This window comes from Gorilla gorilla, chromosome 13, assembly GCF_029281585.2.
Source record: "Gorilla gorilla gorilla isolate KB3781 chromosome 13, NHGRI_mGorGor1-v2.1_pri, whole genome shotgun sequence".
NCBI classification, from domain to species: Eukaryota; Metazoa; Chordata; class Mammalia; order Primates; family Hominidae; genus Gorilla; species Gorilla gorilla.
Window position 1 is genome coordinate 98,954,214 of NC_073237.2, and position 19,835 is coordinate 98,974,048.

The 19,835-nt window shown below is 33.6% G+C and overlaps 1 long non-coding RNA gene across 1 annotated transcript in view; it reads left to right on the forward strand.

The window, feature by feature from the left end:
* LOC101145977 (uncharacterized) overlaps positions 1 to 18,014 on the forward strand; it is a 110,499-nt gene extending 92,485 nt beyond the window's left edge. The window contains exons 4-5 of the long non-coding RNA XR_002007295.2: positions 3,674 to 3,757; positions 17,781 to 18,014. This is a non-coding gene — a long non-coding RNA (uncharacterized lncRNA). The remainder of the gene's footprint in view (positions 1 to 3,673; positions 3,758 to 17,780) is intronic.
* Positions 18,015 to 19,835: the final 1,821 nt, after the last annotated feature.

Sequence of the window (19,835 nt, forward strand, 5' to 3'; positions counted from 1 at the left end):
TTTCCTGTTAAGTCAATTTACATTTCTTGATATGACTTAAAAGTTGGTTTTAAATTCTGTCATATTATTTTCTTATTTTTAATGTATGGATTTGCAAATAAAAAGTAAATCTAAAATAATATATGTAAATTAAAAACACATTCTCTATGTCATATGTCATATCTTTTCTTTATTGTTTGCTTGTATTTCTAAATATGAGACCATTTATATATTTGTTATCATGGCTATTTTTATCCTAATATTATATGTATGTATCCTAATGTCTATATATAATATTACTTATATTCTAACATATATTTTATCCTAATATCATATAATGTATCCTAACAATATACTCACCTCCCATACACACACACATACACTCACAAATAAACACAAACATTTAACCGATTTTTGCCATATCTCTTGCTTACCTATTATGATCAACAACATTTTCTTACTACATCTTGCTCCTTTCTCTCTGCTTGTTTTCTCCTCCTGATTCTGTGTAGCAAATAATAATTTGATGCTATTTTATTGAATATGATTACTCTTATTAATTTGTCAGTTTAAAATGTTGTATTTATTCTCACATACTACCTAAAGGAACTAATGAACTTATTTTTCATGTTCTCCTCTCTATTCTCTTATTTTTATCCCCTCTAATTCTTAACCACTTATCCATATGACATTTGCACTTATTTAGTTTTAATTGTCTGACTACAGATTATTTTATCTTACTATGTAATAATCATATTTTATGATAATAGCCACAGGATTTTTTTTTCCTTTTTAATCCTTATGATTTACATTTCTTTGGCCCAATTTAAAGAACACCAGTAGAGCTTTGAGAGAAAAAAGGCAGGGGAGAGGGTGGGAGAATTTTAGGTATTGTCTAGTTCCTGATCTCATAGCAATACAGGAGATAGAAATAAATTATTTTGGCAGATAGTGAAAGTAAAAGAGTCCTTGGCAATGCTTCCCTTCTAACTAAAAGCAGCTCGAGCACTTTTTTTTTTTTTTCTCCTAACAAAGAGCAGCCTGAAAAATGGAAATGCGAACATAGAGAAGCCGGAAGCTTGCATGAGGGAATGCGGCAGCTGCGCCAATAGAAAAGAGCTACCTGGCGGCCAGGCATGTCCAACATGGAGGCTCCATCTTCCCTTTTTTGTTACCACGTGTACAGTAAAGGAATGGGCAACATGGTACCAGCCAGGCAGCGAACCCATCTGCATAATAAAAGTGTAGGCTGGGGGAGGCCAGAAATTCATGCCCTATGCAAATGGCACACCTAGTCCTAACCGGTATTTCGCTCCTCATGCAAAGAACACACCTGATCTGACCAATCTTTCGCGCTCCATGTAAACCAGACACCGCCTCCTCAAGCTTATCTCTAAAACCCCCTGCATTTCACCCCGAAACCGAAACCGGCAACCCGTTGAGGACCCCTCTCTCTGCAGGAGGGAGTTCTTTTCTTTCTTTTGCCTATTAAACTTCCACTCTTTACCTTACTCTTGTGTGTCCACGTCCTTTTTCCCCATGGTTGTGGAACACTGAACCTCAGGTATCACTCCAGACAATGAGGCCATTTCAATAGGAAAAATTTTCAATAAATGACTATTAAACATGATCTATTTTTAAATTTTAGTCATTGCCATTTTTACTTCTAGAATTTTTATTTGATGCTCTTTTTAATAACAGCTTTTAGATATAATTCACATACCACAAATTTATCCTTTTAAACTGTACAATACAGTGTACATATTTTCAAACTGAAACATATTTTGTTTCAGTATGTATCAACAATTCCTTCTTTTCTATTGTTGAATAATATTTCACTGTTTGGATATAACACATTATATTTATTTAACAGTTAGTGGACATTTGGAACATTTTCACTTTTCAGCATTATGCATAATGCTGTTATAAACATTTGTGTGCAAGTTCTTTTTTGAATATATATTTTCAGTACTCTTGGATATATACCTCAGACTGCAACTGGTGAGTAGTATGCTTACTGTATTTTTAACATTGTGAAGAACTGCAAAACTCTTTTCCAAAATGGCTGTTAACATGTTACTATGCCACTATTAATGACACATAGTTTAATATTTCTTTTTTTTTTTTGGAGACAGTCTCAATCTGTTGCCCAGGCTGGAGTGCAGTGGTGCTATCTCGGCTCACTGCAACCTCTGCCTCTTGGGTTGAAGCAGTTGTCCTGCCTCAGCCTCCCAAGTATCTGGGACTATAGGCACACACCATCACACATGGCTAATTTTTTGTATTTTAATAGAGACAGAGTTTCATCACGTTTCCCAGGCTGGTCTTGAACCCCTGAGCTCAGGCAATTTGCCTGCCTCAGCCTCCCAAAGTGCTAGGATTATAGGCATGAGCCACTGCTCCAGACCTAATATTTCTATATCCGTTCCACAACATGTTATTTTCTATACAGTTGTTGACTTTAGCTATCCAATTGGATATGAAACGATACCTCAATATGATTTTAGTTTGCATTTCCCTAATGACTAATGATTTGCATTTCCCATGTGTTTATTGGCCATTTGTTTGTCTACTTTGAAAAATACTTCTATTTAAATGCTTTGCCCTTTTACAATTGGACTATTTGTCTTAAACTTTGAGTTGTAAGTGGTCTTTTATTTCCTGCATACAAGTTCTTTATTGAAGATATTAATTGTAAATATTTTCTCCCATTTCTTAGATTGTCTATTTCTAAGAATAGATCTAATTCTAAAAATTAATAGATTTTATTTCTTAAAGTTAGATTTACAGAAAAATTTTTAGAAAGTACAGAATTCCCTCTCCCTGGTTTATCGTTTCTCCTATTGTTCATGTCTTACATTGGTATGGCTCATTTGTGGAAATTAATGATACAAAAGTGATATATCATTATTAACCAAAGTCCATTGTTTACACTAGAGTTCACTCTGAGTTGTGTAGTTCTGTGGGTTTTGCCGAATGCATTGTGTCATGTTGCATTAAAGTGTTCCTGGGATTTTGGTTTTACTCAGATGTGGTGAGGGCAGCAGATCAGTAGATGATTGCTATTAAAAAGATAGTTTATTACAGTTCCCAAGAGGAAGGTAAGCAAGGTATGGTCACAGGGGAGAACACCAAACTCAGTTGCAGGCAGAGAGGGAAAGCTAGGCAAACTGCTCGAAAGTCTTATGATTTTTGTGGGAAGAAATGGGGGAGGCAGTGTAAACAGGATAATGAGGTTTAAGATTGGATAGTTTAAATAATTTCACCAGTATCTCAGGTATAAGGGATGCCTCTAGGTGTCTGATGCCTAGGGAAGGGATCTGATGTCAAGGAAGGGAACTAGTGTCACAAATGTTATAGCCCAATAAAGCTAGTGGGTGGGGAGTATGGGCTCTGAATTGGTTGGTTTGCATATGAAGCACAGGCACACAGGAGAATTCCTTACTCTCTCCAGGAATCTGTTAACCCTAAGAGGAGCAGTACTGTCCTAGTCAACAAGACCCCAGGTGTCAAAATATCAGACTCAAAAACTAGAAAACATGGTTAATATGCATGTATCTACCATGACAGTATCATACAGAATTGAATCCTTTCATTATCCTAAAAATCCTCTGTGTTTCACCTATTTATCTCTTTTTCTCCCCTCAAGCTCTAGCAATCACTGACCTTGTAATTGTCCGTATTGTTTTGTCAGAGGCTTTTACACCGGAACAACTCCATCTTGAAAAGGAGCTGGGTGAAATGAGGCTGAGACCTACTGTGCTGCATTCCCAGACGGGTAAGGTATTCTAAATCACAGGATGAGACAGGAGGCTGGCACAAGATACAGGTCATAAAGACCTTGCTGATAAAACAGTTTGCAGTAAAGAAGTCAGCCCAAACCAAGATGGCCACAGGAGTGACCATCACTGCTACATTTCCAAGTATGCAGCCTTTTCAGGTTGGCTTTTTCCACAAAGCAATATACATTTAAAGTACCTCATTGTATTTTCATGGCTTGGTAGCTCATTTTTGTATTGCTCAACTGTATTCCATTTCATTGGTGTATCAAAGTTTATTGATCCCTTCACCTATTGAACTGCTATAAACCTTCATGTGCAGGTTTTTGTGTGGACATCAGTTTTCAACTCATTTGGGTAAAACAATGAGAACCAATGGTGCATCACATGATGATGTGCTTAGCTTTGTAAGAAACTGACAACGTGGCTGTACCATTTTGCATTCCCATCAGTAATGAATTAGAATGTCTGTAGCTTCAGTCCTCTTCAGTATTTGGTATTATAGTGTTTTGGATTTTAGATGTTCTAATACTTGTTTAGGTATCTTGTTTTTAAAATCTGTAATTCCATAAATGACATATGAAGTTGAATGTCTTTCATATGCTTATTTGCCAACTGTCTACTTTCTTTGGTGATGTGTCTTTTCACATGTTTTACAGATTTTTTAACTGGCTTAAATATATAGTTTGATAGAAGAGATAAAACTTAGTTTAGTGGGGTGACTATAGATTCTAATTATCTATTATATAATTCAAAATTGCTAGAGGAAATAATTTGAGTAGTTCTAGCATAAAGAAAAAACAAATATTTATGGTAATAGATACCCCGAAGTACAAAGATTTGAGCTTTAAAACTTATATAAATGTATTGTCACATGTAGCCCAAAACTATGTACAACTCTTATGCATCAGTTTTAAAAAAACCACGCTTTTGCTGGGCATGTACACAGCCCTGAACATGTGTGCAGTATTCTACATTCTCAGGAGTAAATCAGAGCTTTACAAAGCTTTCTGTGGAAATCTTATTCTCCTACTACTTCTTTCAAGTGTTTCAGCTAGCATCTTGTTAGCAACAGCTGTTGTAGCCACCTCAAGCAGGTTTAATGTTAAACAGTTGTCATTGATTGTTTTCTACAAATGCACTGAAGACAGGACTGTTTGCATAAAGGAAACTCTAAGGTCAAATAAAAACAATCTGTGAGAATAAGGCATTTTCAGAGAGCTGCCAACAGGTGAATAGTGACAATTATCTGAGAGATGACCATTTTCATCACGATTTAAATACATTCTGCTCCTCCAATGACTAGCAGGCTGCTGTTTTCCAAAACCACCATTGTTGTAAAGTTTTTGTTCTTTTGTTTTTTATGGCTACTGCAGAACTGGGGACAGGTGAGTTTAGGGTAAGTTAAACATCACAAAGCTTTCTAATCTTACCAGAATTCAGCCATTTTATTTTTAATACCACTTTTTTTGGATTGTTGTAAATCTTTAATTTGAAATTCTGAAAAAGTCAGTTTTTACTCTTTTTTTTCAATATTCTCTTTTCTTTTTTTTTTTTTCATGGAGAAGCAGACTTTAACAAGTCCTTATTCTGTCATTCCAGATATTTTTCTTGCTGATTGCTTTTTATAGAATCCAATTTTCTCATAAGATTTTTCATGTTCTTATCTATGTCCTCCTTGATTTCATATTTTGAACATAATTATAAGTTATTTAAAATCTTTTTTACTATTCCAATATATGGATTACCCATTAATTTGTCTTTTTATTTCTTTTCATTCATATGATCTTCTTTTTGCAATATCTAGCATTTTTTGAGTGATATACCATTGCATATCCAAAATTATACAGTATCTAGATAATATTGTCTTCACCTAGAGGTGATATACTCTTTCTTGTTCTAGAATAATAAAGTATTGCTGAATCACTTCTATCTAATTAGAGACGAAGTTAGTTTAGGCCTGGGTTCTGTCTACCTTTTAATCACCTGTTTATGAGACATAGCCCTCCACATTCTTTTCTGATTTTGGTTCACTACTGTCAACATGAAATGATTAAAACAAAATCATAATCCAGGTTTAAAGAATTTATTCAAGAGAAGAGCTGCGGATGCCCATCACGAAAAAAACATACTCCAGAGAAATGGGATCAGTGCTCTAAAGTTAAAAGTCAAGGTCTTGTTTATATAGGCAGAAAAAAAAATATTTAGTAGGATTATACATTTTCTATACTTGGCTGGTTTATGAAATATAACAATTTAATAAGTTACAGTTTGTCTTATTTTCCCTGCAGCTTGCTTTTTTTTTAATTTGAAAGATTGTATTTAACATTTCATCTTAAGACGAGGTGATATTCATGAAATCATTGTGTAAGTTGGGTAAAATGAAAGATAATATATAATGAGTATCAACATTGAAGGGGGAAGGAGTCTTCCCTGGCACCCTTTAGTCATTTACAACATTTTCCAAAATAATGTAGGTAAGGAAAAAGGCTAATTCATAATTAGAGAGACAAAGGTTACAACTGCCTACCTTACAGATACTTGCCAGGTGACACAGGCCCCATAATCATACTTTGTTAAGGCTCAAAATAATTTAACTTTCCAACAGCATAGATTTTGAATTACTTATTTTCACATTACCAACCTTCCCCACTTTCTTGAAACATGGACATTTATTTGTAAGGGAAAACTTAAATTTTCACTCTATACACCATTCTTTTTTGTCTCTTTGAAAAAAATGGAAAATATTCCCAGGAGCAATGTAGCTTCACGATTTCAGCATACCTCTTTGATGTTCTCACTTCTTCAAAACCTTTGCCTCTGTGTTCCTCATTTCATGAGCTTTCTAATGCCTTAAAATAGACTTTTGTTTTATATTTTACAAATCCAAAATTGTTATGTTTAGCAGCAGTGTTTTCAGCATTTTATGTGGAAGATCATATGTAGATGCAGCAGTTCTAATTTATTTTTTTCTAGCCAATCATAATGATTAGATGTTCTGAAGACAATCATAAGTATGAGAATTCAATACAGAGAAGAAGGGGGCTGGGGAATCTTTAGATCTGAGAATAGGTTTTATATTCACTTTCCCCAGCTCTCCAATGGATGCCCCCCAACCTTCTCTCTTTCTCATAAATGCTTAGAGTAATGCCCATTATTTCCATTTATTCTTTTATTCTGGAAAAGTGTTTCTGGGTTCTGCTTATATTTGTTATTCTCAGATTTTTCCTGCCACTCGACCAACAAATTTTGTGTAGCTTCTGCTAGTTTGAGGTTGTTTAGTTTATAAGTTTAGTTTCTTTAATCTTCTGACGTATTTTAAAGAAAAATATAGGCCTCATGTCGTTTCACCCATACAATACCAACAATCATCTTTGGAAGGCAAGGGCAGCATTTATTCCATCAAAATAAAGTGTGACATATTATAAAGTGTTGTTATTGAGAAGATTTTTGTTTGAATAGTGCACACACACATACATACTATACATGTGATGGTTAATACTGAGTGTCGACTTGATTGGATTGAGTGATACAAAGTATTAATCCTGAGTGTGTCTGTGTGGGTGTTGCCAAAAGAGATTAACATTTGAGTCAGTGGGCTGGGGAAGGCAGATGCACCCTTAATCTGGTGGGTACAATCTAATCAGCTTCCAGCAAATATAAACCAGGCAGAAAAACGTGAAAAGCAGAGACAGGCCTAGCCTTCCAGCCTACGTCTTTCTCCCATGCTGGATGCTTCCTGCCCTGGAATATCAGACTCCAAGTTCTTAGACTTTGACTGGCTCTCCTTGCTCCTCAGCTTGCAGACAGCCTATTATAGGACCTATTGATCATGTAAGTTAATACTTAATAAATTCCCATATATATATATATACATATACATATATTAGTTCTGTCCTTCTAAGAGAAACCTAATACAATACACACAATTTCTACTTTACATTTTTCCCACAAAATATCACATTTTTCACTCATGTCTGCATTAGAAGCTTTATTCCCTTATTTATTGTTATGTTATTTCTTCATATTTTATATTGATTGTGAAGCATATGATATTTCATTTTTATAAAGGATTAATTACAAATTAAGGTATATTTAAGTCTTAATAATATCAAACTTATACTTTATAATTTCATTGCTTTTGTATGTGATGTCATGTATCTAATTTTCCTTGGTTTCTCTTTTAGTTTGGTTTTTTTTTGTCCTAAACTGACATATTTAATATTTTTTATCTTTCTCTGATTCAAAGAATTTGTTTTCAAAATGCTAATGAAAAGGTGTGGTTTACATCAGTAAATTTTTCAGTTAGGAAAAATCCATCCTGTGAAAAATGTAATAAGAAAAAGTAGAGTAATCCTATAAAAACTGAAAAACATTACGATACACACATGAACACACACATGTATGCACATATATCTGAGAAAATTTAATAGAGACTGGAATTAGATAACAAGAAGTAAATATTTATATTTTAGATATAAAAATGACTGGTTTTATACAAAATAGTATTCTTATATTGCACAAAATTCATTTTAATTAAAACCAGGAATTAGAATAATAGTAAAATATTTCATGCTACAATTTTAGATTATGTTGGTCAGTTTTATTTATTCTCATTTTTGTTTTGTTTCTTATTTTTACATATGCCATTAATTGGAGGAAAGTATAACACAATGCTAGTAGTATCTTCAGGTAATTGATTCAAAATTGGTTCTAGTGAATTAACAAAAGTATTTAAAATATTGAGAAACCTGTCATTATTTACTAATTCTATTTGGAATAACCTAGACAGCAATAAATCAAGCAAAATGTGCAGAACTTCACAAAATGATTAGCTCATTCTCTTCAATGAATTATATCACTCTTTTTGTGGATAGATTTTCCAGCATCAAATTAAATTTTAAAATAATTACACTGGTTATGAGATTGGTAAACATGCATTCTAAGGCACAGCTGTGCTATTTTCTGGCAGTGTTCTCTTTGATAAGTTACTTAAATATTCAATCATTATTTATTTAATTGTAAAATAAACATACAGAACACTTGCTATTTCAACACATAACACTATTTGACTAGGTAGGTTATTTTATTTAATTCTCTCAATATTGTAAGAAGCAAGGCATTGATAGCTTAATTTTATACATAATAAGATACCAAGAGTAACTCATTGTATGTGTGTGTGTGCACATGTAAATTATTGATATAATTTTAGACTTATAGAAAAGTTACAAAAATAGTGTATATAAATCATATATCCTTTATCCAGAGCCACCAATTATAAAGTTTCCCATTTATCATTATCCTCATTTTTCTGTTTTCTCTCTTCTCTCACTTTCTTCCTCACTCTAAGAGTATATGATTTTGTGTATATATTTTAAAATCATTTGAGTGTAAGTTAGGAACATAGTACTCATTTATTCCTTAGTACTTCACTATGTATTTACTAAGATTGAGGTCTTTCTATTATATACCACAATATAACTATCAAAATCAAGATATTTAATATAAATGCCATGCTATTATCCATATTAGATCCTGTATACAAATTTATTTTATTGTTCCAATATTGTGTTTTAAATTTCTTTTGTTTTTCCAATCCTGGAGCTAATCCAGAATCACTTACTGCATTTACCTGTTATCTTTCTGAGGCATCTATTACATAAAACAGTTCCTCAGATCTTCCTTTTATTTTATTGTAGAACATATTATAATTGAAAACATTAATAATTATATATGACATGGAAAATGTCAGGATAGCTGTTGTTGGTAAAATGGTTTGTTATAATTAAATGAGATGCTACATGTAGGAAGCATTCAGTGAAACGATATATCAAAAATAGTCTATAAATTTATTCTAACAGTAGTATGTGTGATATACTAAAAAATTAACTAAAAATTAACTAAAAGCATTGACTATTTGGAAAGATATCCATTTAAAGGGTTGAAATTATTTTAGAGAATAATTTCTATTCTTTACATTATCATTGATACATCATATTCAAAGTTGTGTTTAGATGTAATTAAAAGAGTAATCACCTGATTGACTAACCAATATAATTAATTTTTCATCTCTTTGCCTTTTGTTTTTCTGTTTCTTTGAAGTTATGTTTGTCTTGAAATATAGTTTCTAATCACTTTTTATAAAGTATCAATTGCACTGTGTCTTAGCTATGTGAAGTTGTTCAAGTTGCAATTTCCATTTTTATTCCTCATTTATTTAAATTGAGTCTAAGTGATAGTTCCTTTCCCCACGAGGAAGCAAATAGTAAATATTCAAATGGCATTCAAAATATTCGTTTAATTATTTATGAATTGCACCATTGGTTGTAAATTAAGATCAGATACTTCAGATGCACATATACATGAGTTAAAATCAAGTTACTAACTGTTTGCCTTATGGCAATTTGAGGCTCTTGAAATCCTCATTTCCTTAGATGTAAAATAGAAATGATAATAGTATCTATCTTATAGAGCTTTGGAGATATTTAACTAAAGTAATGAACTTAAAATGATTAGCCTGGTGTCTCACAAATGGAAAGGGTTCAGTTGGATATTCCTATAGGCCATATATTTATGTTTTTTTCTCTGTGAACTTCAGAGGATAGTTTGAAATAATTTTTTAAACACTTAGAGTTGTGTAATAAGGAAATATATTGCCTGTGAATGCTCTACGTTGAAAATAATCAGATTCTGTAAGAGGTACTAAACAGTCTATTTCTCCAGTCAGGCTAAGCCCTCTAAGCTTTCTATTAAGACATTTTTAACATTAGATTTTATGATGCTAAGACTTTATGTTCAATATCTGAAGACTAGCTAGAGATCATTTTAAGAGAATTTTCTTATCATAAAGTAGGCCCACTGAAATTTTTAATACCGATTAATATTAAATTTTATAAGACTTTAGAATATTCTTCAGGGACTTTTTTTTGTTTTTATTGTTATGCTTCACTCTTCTGGAATGTGAGCAGCATATATTAAATGAGGACACAAGAAAAGTATCTTGATAGCTTTAATGATCTGGTCAGATTAATACTTATTATATGTTATAGTAAGCAATATTTAATTATGATAAAATAATAATGATTATAACAGATGAAATGTAGTGAGCACATACTATTTGTTAAGCACTATTGGTAATTTTACATATTTCACTTATCCTTATAACAATTTTATGATAATATGGGGAGTTTTATTATCATAATTTTATTACAGAGAAATATTAATTATATATAGATTATATTATCTCCCAAATCAAATTAGTAATGAATTAGAAAGCATTCAAACCCAGATCAGCTGACACTATATAAACCACTCTTTTCTTCCTATACTAGATTTTCAAAAGTTTGCCCTATCAGTGGATTGTCTAAACAACAATATTGCATTGTCAAAAATTTTGAACCTATTACCCTTTTACAGCACAATGGTAAAATATCTTTGGCAGCCATCAACAGAAACCAGATAGAATTAAATATAAGGAAATTTATTATCTCACAACACTAGAAGTCCAACGATAAGCTTCAAGGTTGAATTAATTCTAAAGAATTTATTTTGGTTTACTTCTCTATGATTTTTCCTCTATCCTCAGGCTAGTAGTCAGAGAAATGTCTCATACTTCTGAACAAGATTCAAAAACAGATGAACAAAAAGTATATAGTGTCTCTTCCTGGAGAGCTATTAGCATTAAAATAATCACAAAGACCTCAGGAAACTGTTACATTTCATTAAATCCCATGCCCATTTATAAATGAATGTCTATCTAAAGGCAATATCATGCAATCATTGACTTAGTTCTATGACTCAAACAAGAAAGATAAGATGACTATGATCAGCTTAGGCTACCAGAGCACACAGGATGCCGGAACCTACTTACAACACGAAGTGAAAGAGGTGGAAGGAACTTTGTGGGGAGAAGACCTATGTTCACTAGAAATCTTTTTGATATTTACCACACATATCAACATAATAAATGTTCTGAGAGCTCCTAAATTAAAGAAACCCATTTAATTTCAAACATCTAAATATTTTCCAAAATTATATGACTGTGGTTGTTTCACAAGGTAGTTATTAGCATAGCAGAATACAAAAATGTCCATTGCAAAATTTGGAGATATTTTGTTCTATCTTAATAATTATCAAAATAAATTATAGGAAATAAAAATTGCTTCCTAGCATGCACACACAGTCATACGACAGCATAAACTGCAAATCTGTGGCTAAAAGGTTTACAAGTTATTTATCATTTGATTTTGACATACAACGGAATTTGTACAGTGACTGAAATATATCTGAGCAATGTTCTGACTAAAGCTGGATGAAATTACAAAGATTTAAGTATGGTCAATGAAGAACTTGGAAACAAAACCTGCAAAAGTAATTTAAAATTATCTGTCATTAAATCTGTTGAAATTCATCATCTCAAGTAATATCCCTTGATTTGCTTTCTTTTATATATGTGTTTGCCATTGTAATTCAGGACTTTTACTCAAAAATTGTAGAAAGAAATTCTACTCAGTATGACTTCCACACGTCATCTAAAATCTGTCAAAAAAATCTAGGAATAGTAGTGTCTGAACTTGTGATGACTTGAATGTAGAAAATGTGTCAGAGTCACACAGTACTTTTGCTTATGTTATCTGATATGATACTCGCAGTAACCTTATAAAGTAGCTACTATTGTCATCATTTTTGCACTTAAGGAATATTAAGCTGCATTACTTTCATTTTCCAAATTAAAAAGTAATTATAAAAATCAAGCTAATGAAGACCTATAAAATCAGGTCATATAAGTTTTAGATAAAGGACTAATACAATTCTGTGAACAGAAACAAAAGTAATATTTAACACTTGGCCACAGTTTGTCAACAACCTACGTAATTAAAATGAAACCTCTTCTGAAACTCAGGACCTTAGCATACCTGATACCTTTTACCTGGGATGCTGACAATTTTTTATAGCATTTATATTTAACAATGGCAGTGATTAAAATAAAAAGATACAATGACAGTGACTATTGATCATATACTGTGTGCTAGGTGCCTTATGCACATTACACATTCTTCTCACAATATCCCTGAAGGGTTGGAATCATTATCTATCCAATGACAACTCAGAATCAAATAATTTAGAAATTTATTTAAATCCTTAGACTCACAGTGAAGATGTAAAACTCATTTCAAATGTTTGAAAAACACTCAAAATAAATCTTTGCTCTAGAATAGTAGTCAATTTATAAATTACCAAATAATCTGACTTCTAAACTTTGATTAATTATCAATAGCAACAATTTAAAAGAGTTAATTTAAAGAAAATACCTCATTTTTCCATGTGGTTTTGTTACAGTGGGTAGCTGCAGACATGAGCTGGGCAGGAGAGGCCTCTTCCTAACAGGAATGTCAGGTGACCATTAGATGATGGTCAGGTGGTTGTTAACTGTCTCTCTAAAATAATAATCAGTCACAGCTGGTGCAAGGGAACGGCAGTCTTCCAACAGATAGAAAACATCTGAAACTGGTGATCAGCAGCTTCCTGATAAGATCTCAGGAGTTGGGCAAATGGGCTCAAGCATACACATTAAGAGGCAAAATAGCAGAAATTAACTGATATATGACTTCCTAGGGACATTCAACTGGTAAGGGAAGTACTCCTCAAGTGAGCAAGCGTACAATTTCAGTTAAACACAGTGCGCATATTACCTCTGCAAGCACTAGCAGCCACTGGGCATGTGGACAGCCCACACCAAGAGAAGAATCAGGGGAGAAGGAACACAAGACCCAAGAAGTGTGCCTACATATATTAATAAAACCCCAAGTCAGAAGGTCAAACCACGCACTTAATGTCTCAAGTCTCCCACTTGGCCCTCTTACAGGTATACTTTACTTCCTTTCCTTCCTGCTCTAAAGCTTTTTAATAAACGTTCACTCCTGCTCTTCTTCTGCCTTATGTCCCTCAGTCAAATTCTTTCTTCTGAGGAGGCAAGAATTGAGGTTGTTGCAGACTTGTAAAGATTTGCCACAGGTAACCTAACTTTGTTGCCACATGGCTCAGGTTATGCCATTAACAGTTTGAACACAGATATGGTAACTAGGGTTTCTCAACTTCAGGACTATTGACATTTTGAAGCAGATAACTTTTTTGTGTGTATGACTGCACTGAGTGATACCTATTGTAGAAAAAAAATGATAATTAAACAGTGTAGGCTAAAAAAAGTGTGAGGGGGAAAAGGAGGGAAAGAAAAATGATTAAAGAACAGAGATTTTATTTGAGGAAAAATAGGATATACTTTGGTAAGGAGCAATGAGACTCAAAAACTGATTGGATCATCTCCATGAATTTAAGTAAATTCAGCTGACCCTCTTTGCCAGTAAAAGTCAAGAGTATGAATGAGGCACCTTCAGGTTTTGATGTGCATTGGTATTCTAAAGATACTTTACATAAACTCCAATTCCAGAGTCCAAATGTCAGAAATCCTAATTAAGTCTGCCATTCTAATACCACCAGCAGAACTCCAGGTGATTCACTGGTTAGAAATACAAATGCTCTGACAGGAGTCCATGTGAATACAGCCAGTCCTCATTTAACATCATCAACAGGTTCTTGGAAACTGACTTTTAGCAAAAAGACATAATGAAACGAATTTTATCATAGGTTAATTGATATAAACAAGAGCTAGGTTTCTATGACATATTTCTGGTCACTAAAACATTGCCAGACTTATATGTAAAGACCAAAACACTTCTAATATTAAACATTGAAATGTGAGCTCCACATACATTTAAGAAAGATTAATAAAAACAAGTACAATTATTATTTACCCAATTATTCTGGTTCTGCGTGGCCACTGGCTGGGGCCTATTTGGGCATGCAAGGTGAAAGGTGAGAGCCAGCCCTGGACAGGATGCCATCCCATTGCAGGGTGCACTCACACACACACCCACACGACATACGCACTACAACTGGGACAATTTAGGCATACCAATTAGCCTAATGTGCATATTTTTGGGATGTGGGAGGAAATGGGAGTACCCGGTGACAACCCACGCAGGTGTGGGCAGAATGCACAAATCACATACAGACAGTGGTGCCAGAGGGGGATATATTTTTTTAATTGCTATTATAACAAAACAACATTGAACAAAACAACATTTGAGAATCCATTATGTTTGGGTTTTAGATATCAAGATTATTTCCAGGTGGTGGTATCTTGTAAATAGGAACAACTGTTGAAAGATCCAGGTACAAATACTTAGACTACCAATTATGGGGAAATACACAACTTAGAAATCACTGGGAAAACCTCCTCTTACGGATGAGAGAACTAACGTGAAATTTCAGAATGAGTGCTGTAAGTTCTTCTGACACAGAAACCACCTTGAGGGAAGGTAGAAAGATTCTTCATAACTCTCCCACTGCACATAGCCCAGCTCAACACAAAAGTTCACCTGAAAGTGTATAGCTATTCTCCCTAAACAGTATTGCTATTTTCAAACAGGCAGTATATAAATACAAAAACATAATGGTCTACGTGCAATTACAGTTCCAACATCTCATTGTATAGGGAATTAGGAAAGGAGGTATCATTGGAGAATGGGACTAGAAAATTTGACTTGAATTTACTTTCTTAATAGGAAAAGGATATTGTTTTTATTTCCATTATTTTATTGGAATGGTTTGAGAGAAATGATGGAGATTATTGGGAAGGTAAAGATCATCTCTAAAATACCATCTGTATTACTCCGTTTTCACACTGCTAATAAAGACATACCCGAGACCGAGTAATTCGCAAAGAAAAACAGTTTTAATGGACTTACGGTTTCACGTGGCTCAGGGGGCTGCACAATCGTGGCAGAAGGCTAAGAGGAGCAAGTCACATCCTATATGGCGGCAGGGAAGGGAGAAAGAGAGCCAAACGAAAGGGGTTTCACCTTGTAAAACCATCAGATCTCAGGAGACTTATTCACTACCACGAGAACAGTGTGGGGGAAACCGCCCCCATGATTCAATTATCTCTCACCAGGTCCCTCCTACAACACATGGTAATTATGGGAGCTACAATTCAAGATGAGATTTGGGTGGGAACACAGCTAAAACATATCACCATCTATCAGTCTGAGTCCTCCAAAAAGCAGACACCAGGATAGAAATGGATATAAAAGAGATTTATTGGTAAAACATTCGTGAATGACAAATGGGAGGAAGCAAGAGGAAGCAAGAAGAGCTTTAGCCTTTGACGCATGTCCGAGCTCTGTGATGAGAAAAGAGGAGCAAAGGAAGATTGGGCAGGAAGGGTCTCAGAATGTTCCATCTAAGCCATATTTTCTTTCACTGGGAAGAAATGCTTTGATATTCTAGTAACTTTTAAACATTGATTAGTGAAATTGTTTTCAATTTTCCTTGACATTAATGTGTACTTTTAATATTCCTTAAATAAACAGCTAATTGTGTAAAACAATTTATATTTTTAAAAATACTATTTTGTTCTCAAAATTTATAGCTTTGAAGGTATTTTACATATTGAACTTCCTCCTTATTCTCCCCACAGTTTTATTTAGGAATCTATTTGTTTAATATACCACAGCAAAATGCATTTGTCATGTGTGGCTTGTGTAAAATAGGCATTTCATTCTGTTTTCAATGTGGCTGCTTTCTAGAACAACGACAAAAAACGTAAATGGATACATGTATGTTGATATGTTGCATTGTATATTATATATAAATATATGTAATATAAAATATATGACTATAAATATATATAATATATGACATAAATATACTGTTATATATAACAATATATAACATATATACTATATAACATAATATATAATATTAATTATATATAATATAGAAAAATATGTAGTACATATAAATATATATAATATATAAACACATATTTTTTATATACATATATTTGGTTGGTTGGTAAAATTTTTGGGGGGAATATGGTTTTATGCTATTTTATTTTATTTTATTTTTGTTTATTTTGAGATGGAGTTTCGCTTGTTGCCCAAGCTGTAGTGCAATGGCCAGTCTTGGCTGACTGTAACCCCCGCCTCCGGGGTTCAAGCGATTCTCCTGCCGCAGCCTCCCGAGTAGCTGGGATTACAGGACTGCGCCACCATGCCCAGCTAATTTTTTGTATGTTTAGTAGAAACGGGGTTTCACCATATTAGCCAGGTTGGTCTCGAACTCCTGACCTCAGATGATCTGCCTGCCTTGGCCTACCAAAGTGCTGGGATTACAGGCATGAACTACCTCGTCCAGCCTATGCTATTTTAATAAACTAATCATGGTTTTGTGTGAACTAAGTATGAAACCATAAGCATGTATTTTACACTGCCTTGCAATAGATTGCATTTTGAAGATTTCTGCTATTTTCAGAATAAATAATGAAAATAGCTGCATATTAGCGTTGAAATTAAACCTTGTAGAGCAGTTTTCCATATATCATATTTTTGAAGTGTTCATTTACAAATATGTTTTTCTGAAAATAATATAGACCCCAAATTAATATTTCATTGTTTGCTAATTTATCTAAAGCAAAGTCAATAAACACTGGCTTTTTAAAAATGCAGCATGCAAGCCATTTTACTACTATTAGAGAATTCCCCCTTGTATATAAATCTTGAAAATTTCAATGAAGACAACTATGTCTGTTTTCAGTATGGCAGCTAAAAGAAACTAGGGTTTCTAGATTTGCTACCTCCTATTCAGAGCTCAAGAATGTGAACTTGACATGACCAATCAAATGCTCTTACCTGGATTTTTGGATATGGAATGAGTGATGGGGTGGTTAGAATTTATTCATGGTAGTAAGAACAGTGATGTTCAGAGTTATTGACAAGGTCCTACAGCTTGTGTACTGTGAATACTAGACTCTCATTAATAAAACGTAATTGTACTTTATTTTTATTTTCACTCTATTGATTTACTAAGATTAATATCCTATTACTAATTAAGTATTCAGTATTCTTTTAAATAAATCTCTCATTTTTTGCTTAATGCTTTCAGTTTTTCTTTCTGTTGCAGACCACCAAGTATTCAGACCGATACCGATGATGCAATAAAGACAATGAACCCTCCAGGAAAAAAAGAGAAATATGGGTTTAGTCACCAAGGAAGAAGGCAGTAAATAGCTTTGAACACTCACATTTACACTCTAATATATCTGTGTAAAGGATATGAAGGATATAAATAATTTAGAAATTGTGGGGGAAGTAGGTGTATCTCTAACATTGAATAAAAAGAAAATAAATGACCAGATCAAATACCTATGTTGACTTCTATTAACACACTGTAAAGATTTCCTCACATGTTTTAACTATAGGGCTGAGATAGTTAAGAACAAACCTTTAACTTTGAGAGAGGTATTGCCAAACTGTAATTTCGGAAGAATTAAAATCCTTACCTGCTGCCATAAACAAAAGTCAGATAAAGCTAGGTAAGGAAAATTTGAAGAAACTTAACTGTTGGAATTTGGACAACTGGAGTTTCCTCATGCCCTATCCAATACTGAGCCTTCCTTGTTCACTGAAGTCCCTTCACTTTTGTGCATTGAGACTCCTCCTTCCCTGCTTAAAAATGTTGCTATTTTCTTGCCTCAGGGAATTTTATTGCAAAAACAATACTGTTTCACTTATACTTCTTTCACTGTTTTCACAATTATAAATAGTCTGCTCCAAGTACATCCTAAAGAGTACAAAGAAAATAAACAAATGAACAAACAGAAAAAAAACTAAGTCTTCCTCATTTAAAAAATAATATCAATTATCCAGTTGCATGTAAGATATGAAAATTCTCTATCAATGTTAGAGGACAATTATTATAGTTGCACCAGTTATAGATTTCAATTTATATTGAACTATTTAGTAGATTGTTTAGTTCTTATAGTATACATGTAAACAAAAGGTTTCCTCAAAGGTGACCCACATTGAAAAATGTGAAGTCTTCAGATTTCCTTTCCACAGTATAGAAAGAGAAGTTTAAATATTTTGGAAGTTAAAACTAAATGAATTCAGCTAGTGCGTTAAGCTGATGCAATACCTTCTTAAAATGCACAAGGTCACAAGAAATAACTCCAGGCTGGAGTGGACAACCAGAATCTTTGAAAATTACTTTAATCATAACGTGAAATGCTACAGTTGAAATGAGTGAGTGCTCTAATTTCAATTGAATAGTAATAGACATTGGGTGATTTTTTGTTGTAGAGTGATACTTTGTTACAAAGGCCATGTGACTAAAGTGACCACCTGGACATAGGAATAGTCTAAAAATCATGACCTGATCTAGAAATACCTTGGATGATGAAGAATTACCGTATACTTTTGACTAGATTCAATCCTGCACCTTGTCCCCTGATCTTCATATTTGGCTTTATTATAGTCTGCACTCTTTCTATAATCATGAGACCATGTTGTCTCTGCAACTGCTGTATTCAGACTGAAGCACCTACGATAATGGATCCCCGTCTCTCATATGACTTGCTGGTATACCCTAGAGATCCTGGCTATCCAACTGACAGTTCTGGGCACCTCAATTCTTGATCTAGGCCTTTCCTTTTTATATGGCTAGATAGGACACCACAGCTCTCTGCCTAAAAGTCATCCAGGCACAACCAAAAATGAGGAGGAGTTAAAGCTCCATAGGAGTTCATTTGATCAATGAGAGACTAAAATCAGTGAAAAAATTATTCCCCTCTTCTCCCACAGTGGGCTATTCTCTGATTTAGTTTGTATGGGTTCTTGAAAGATATACTATGACTTTAAATAGTCAGTTGAACATTTCAGCTGTCAACTGTAATGTAAACCTTGCATCATCTCTCCTGATTTTCCCATTATATTCTCTTTGTCCTTTTTCCCTACTACTTAGAATAATACTCCTAATAAAGTAATAGTATACAAACCTTCTGTGTCAGACTTGGCTTTCTATGGTGAGGTTTAGACAGATGCATCTATAATTAGGATGAGATTCTGGTATTAAACCATTGTTCTGATGGCATAAGGACCCCATTGTTGATGGGAAGTTGTAGATAATAACATAGGTCATGCAGTGGTATCCAATTATTAAAGTTGTCTTCTTTGGTTA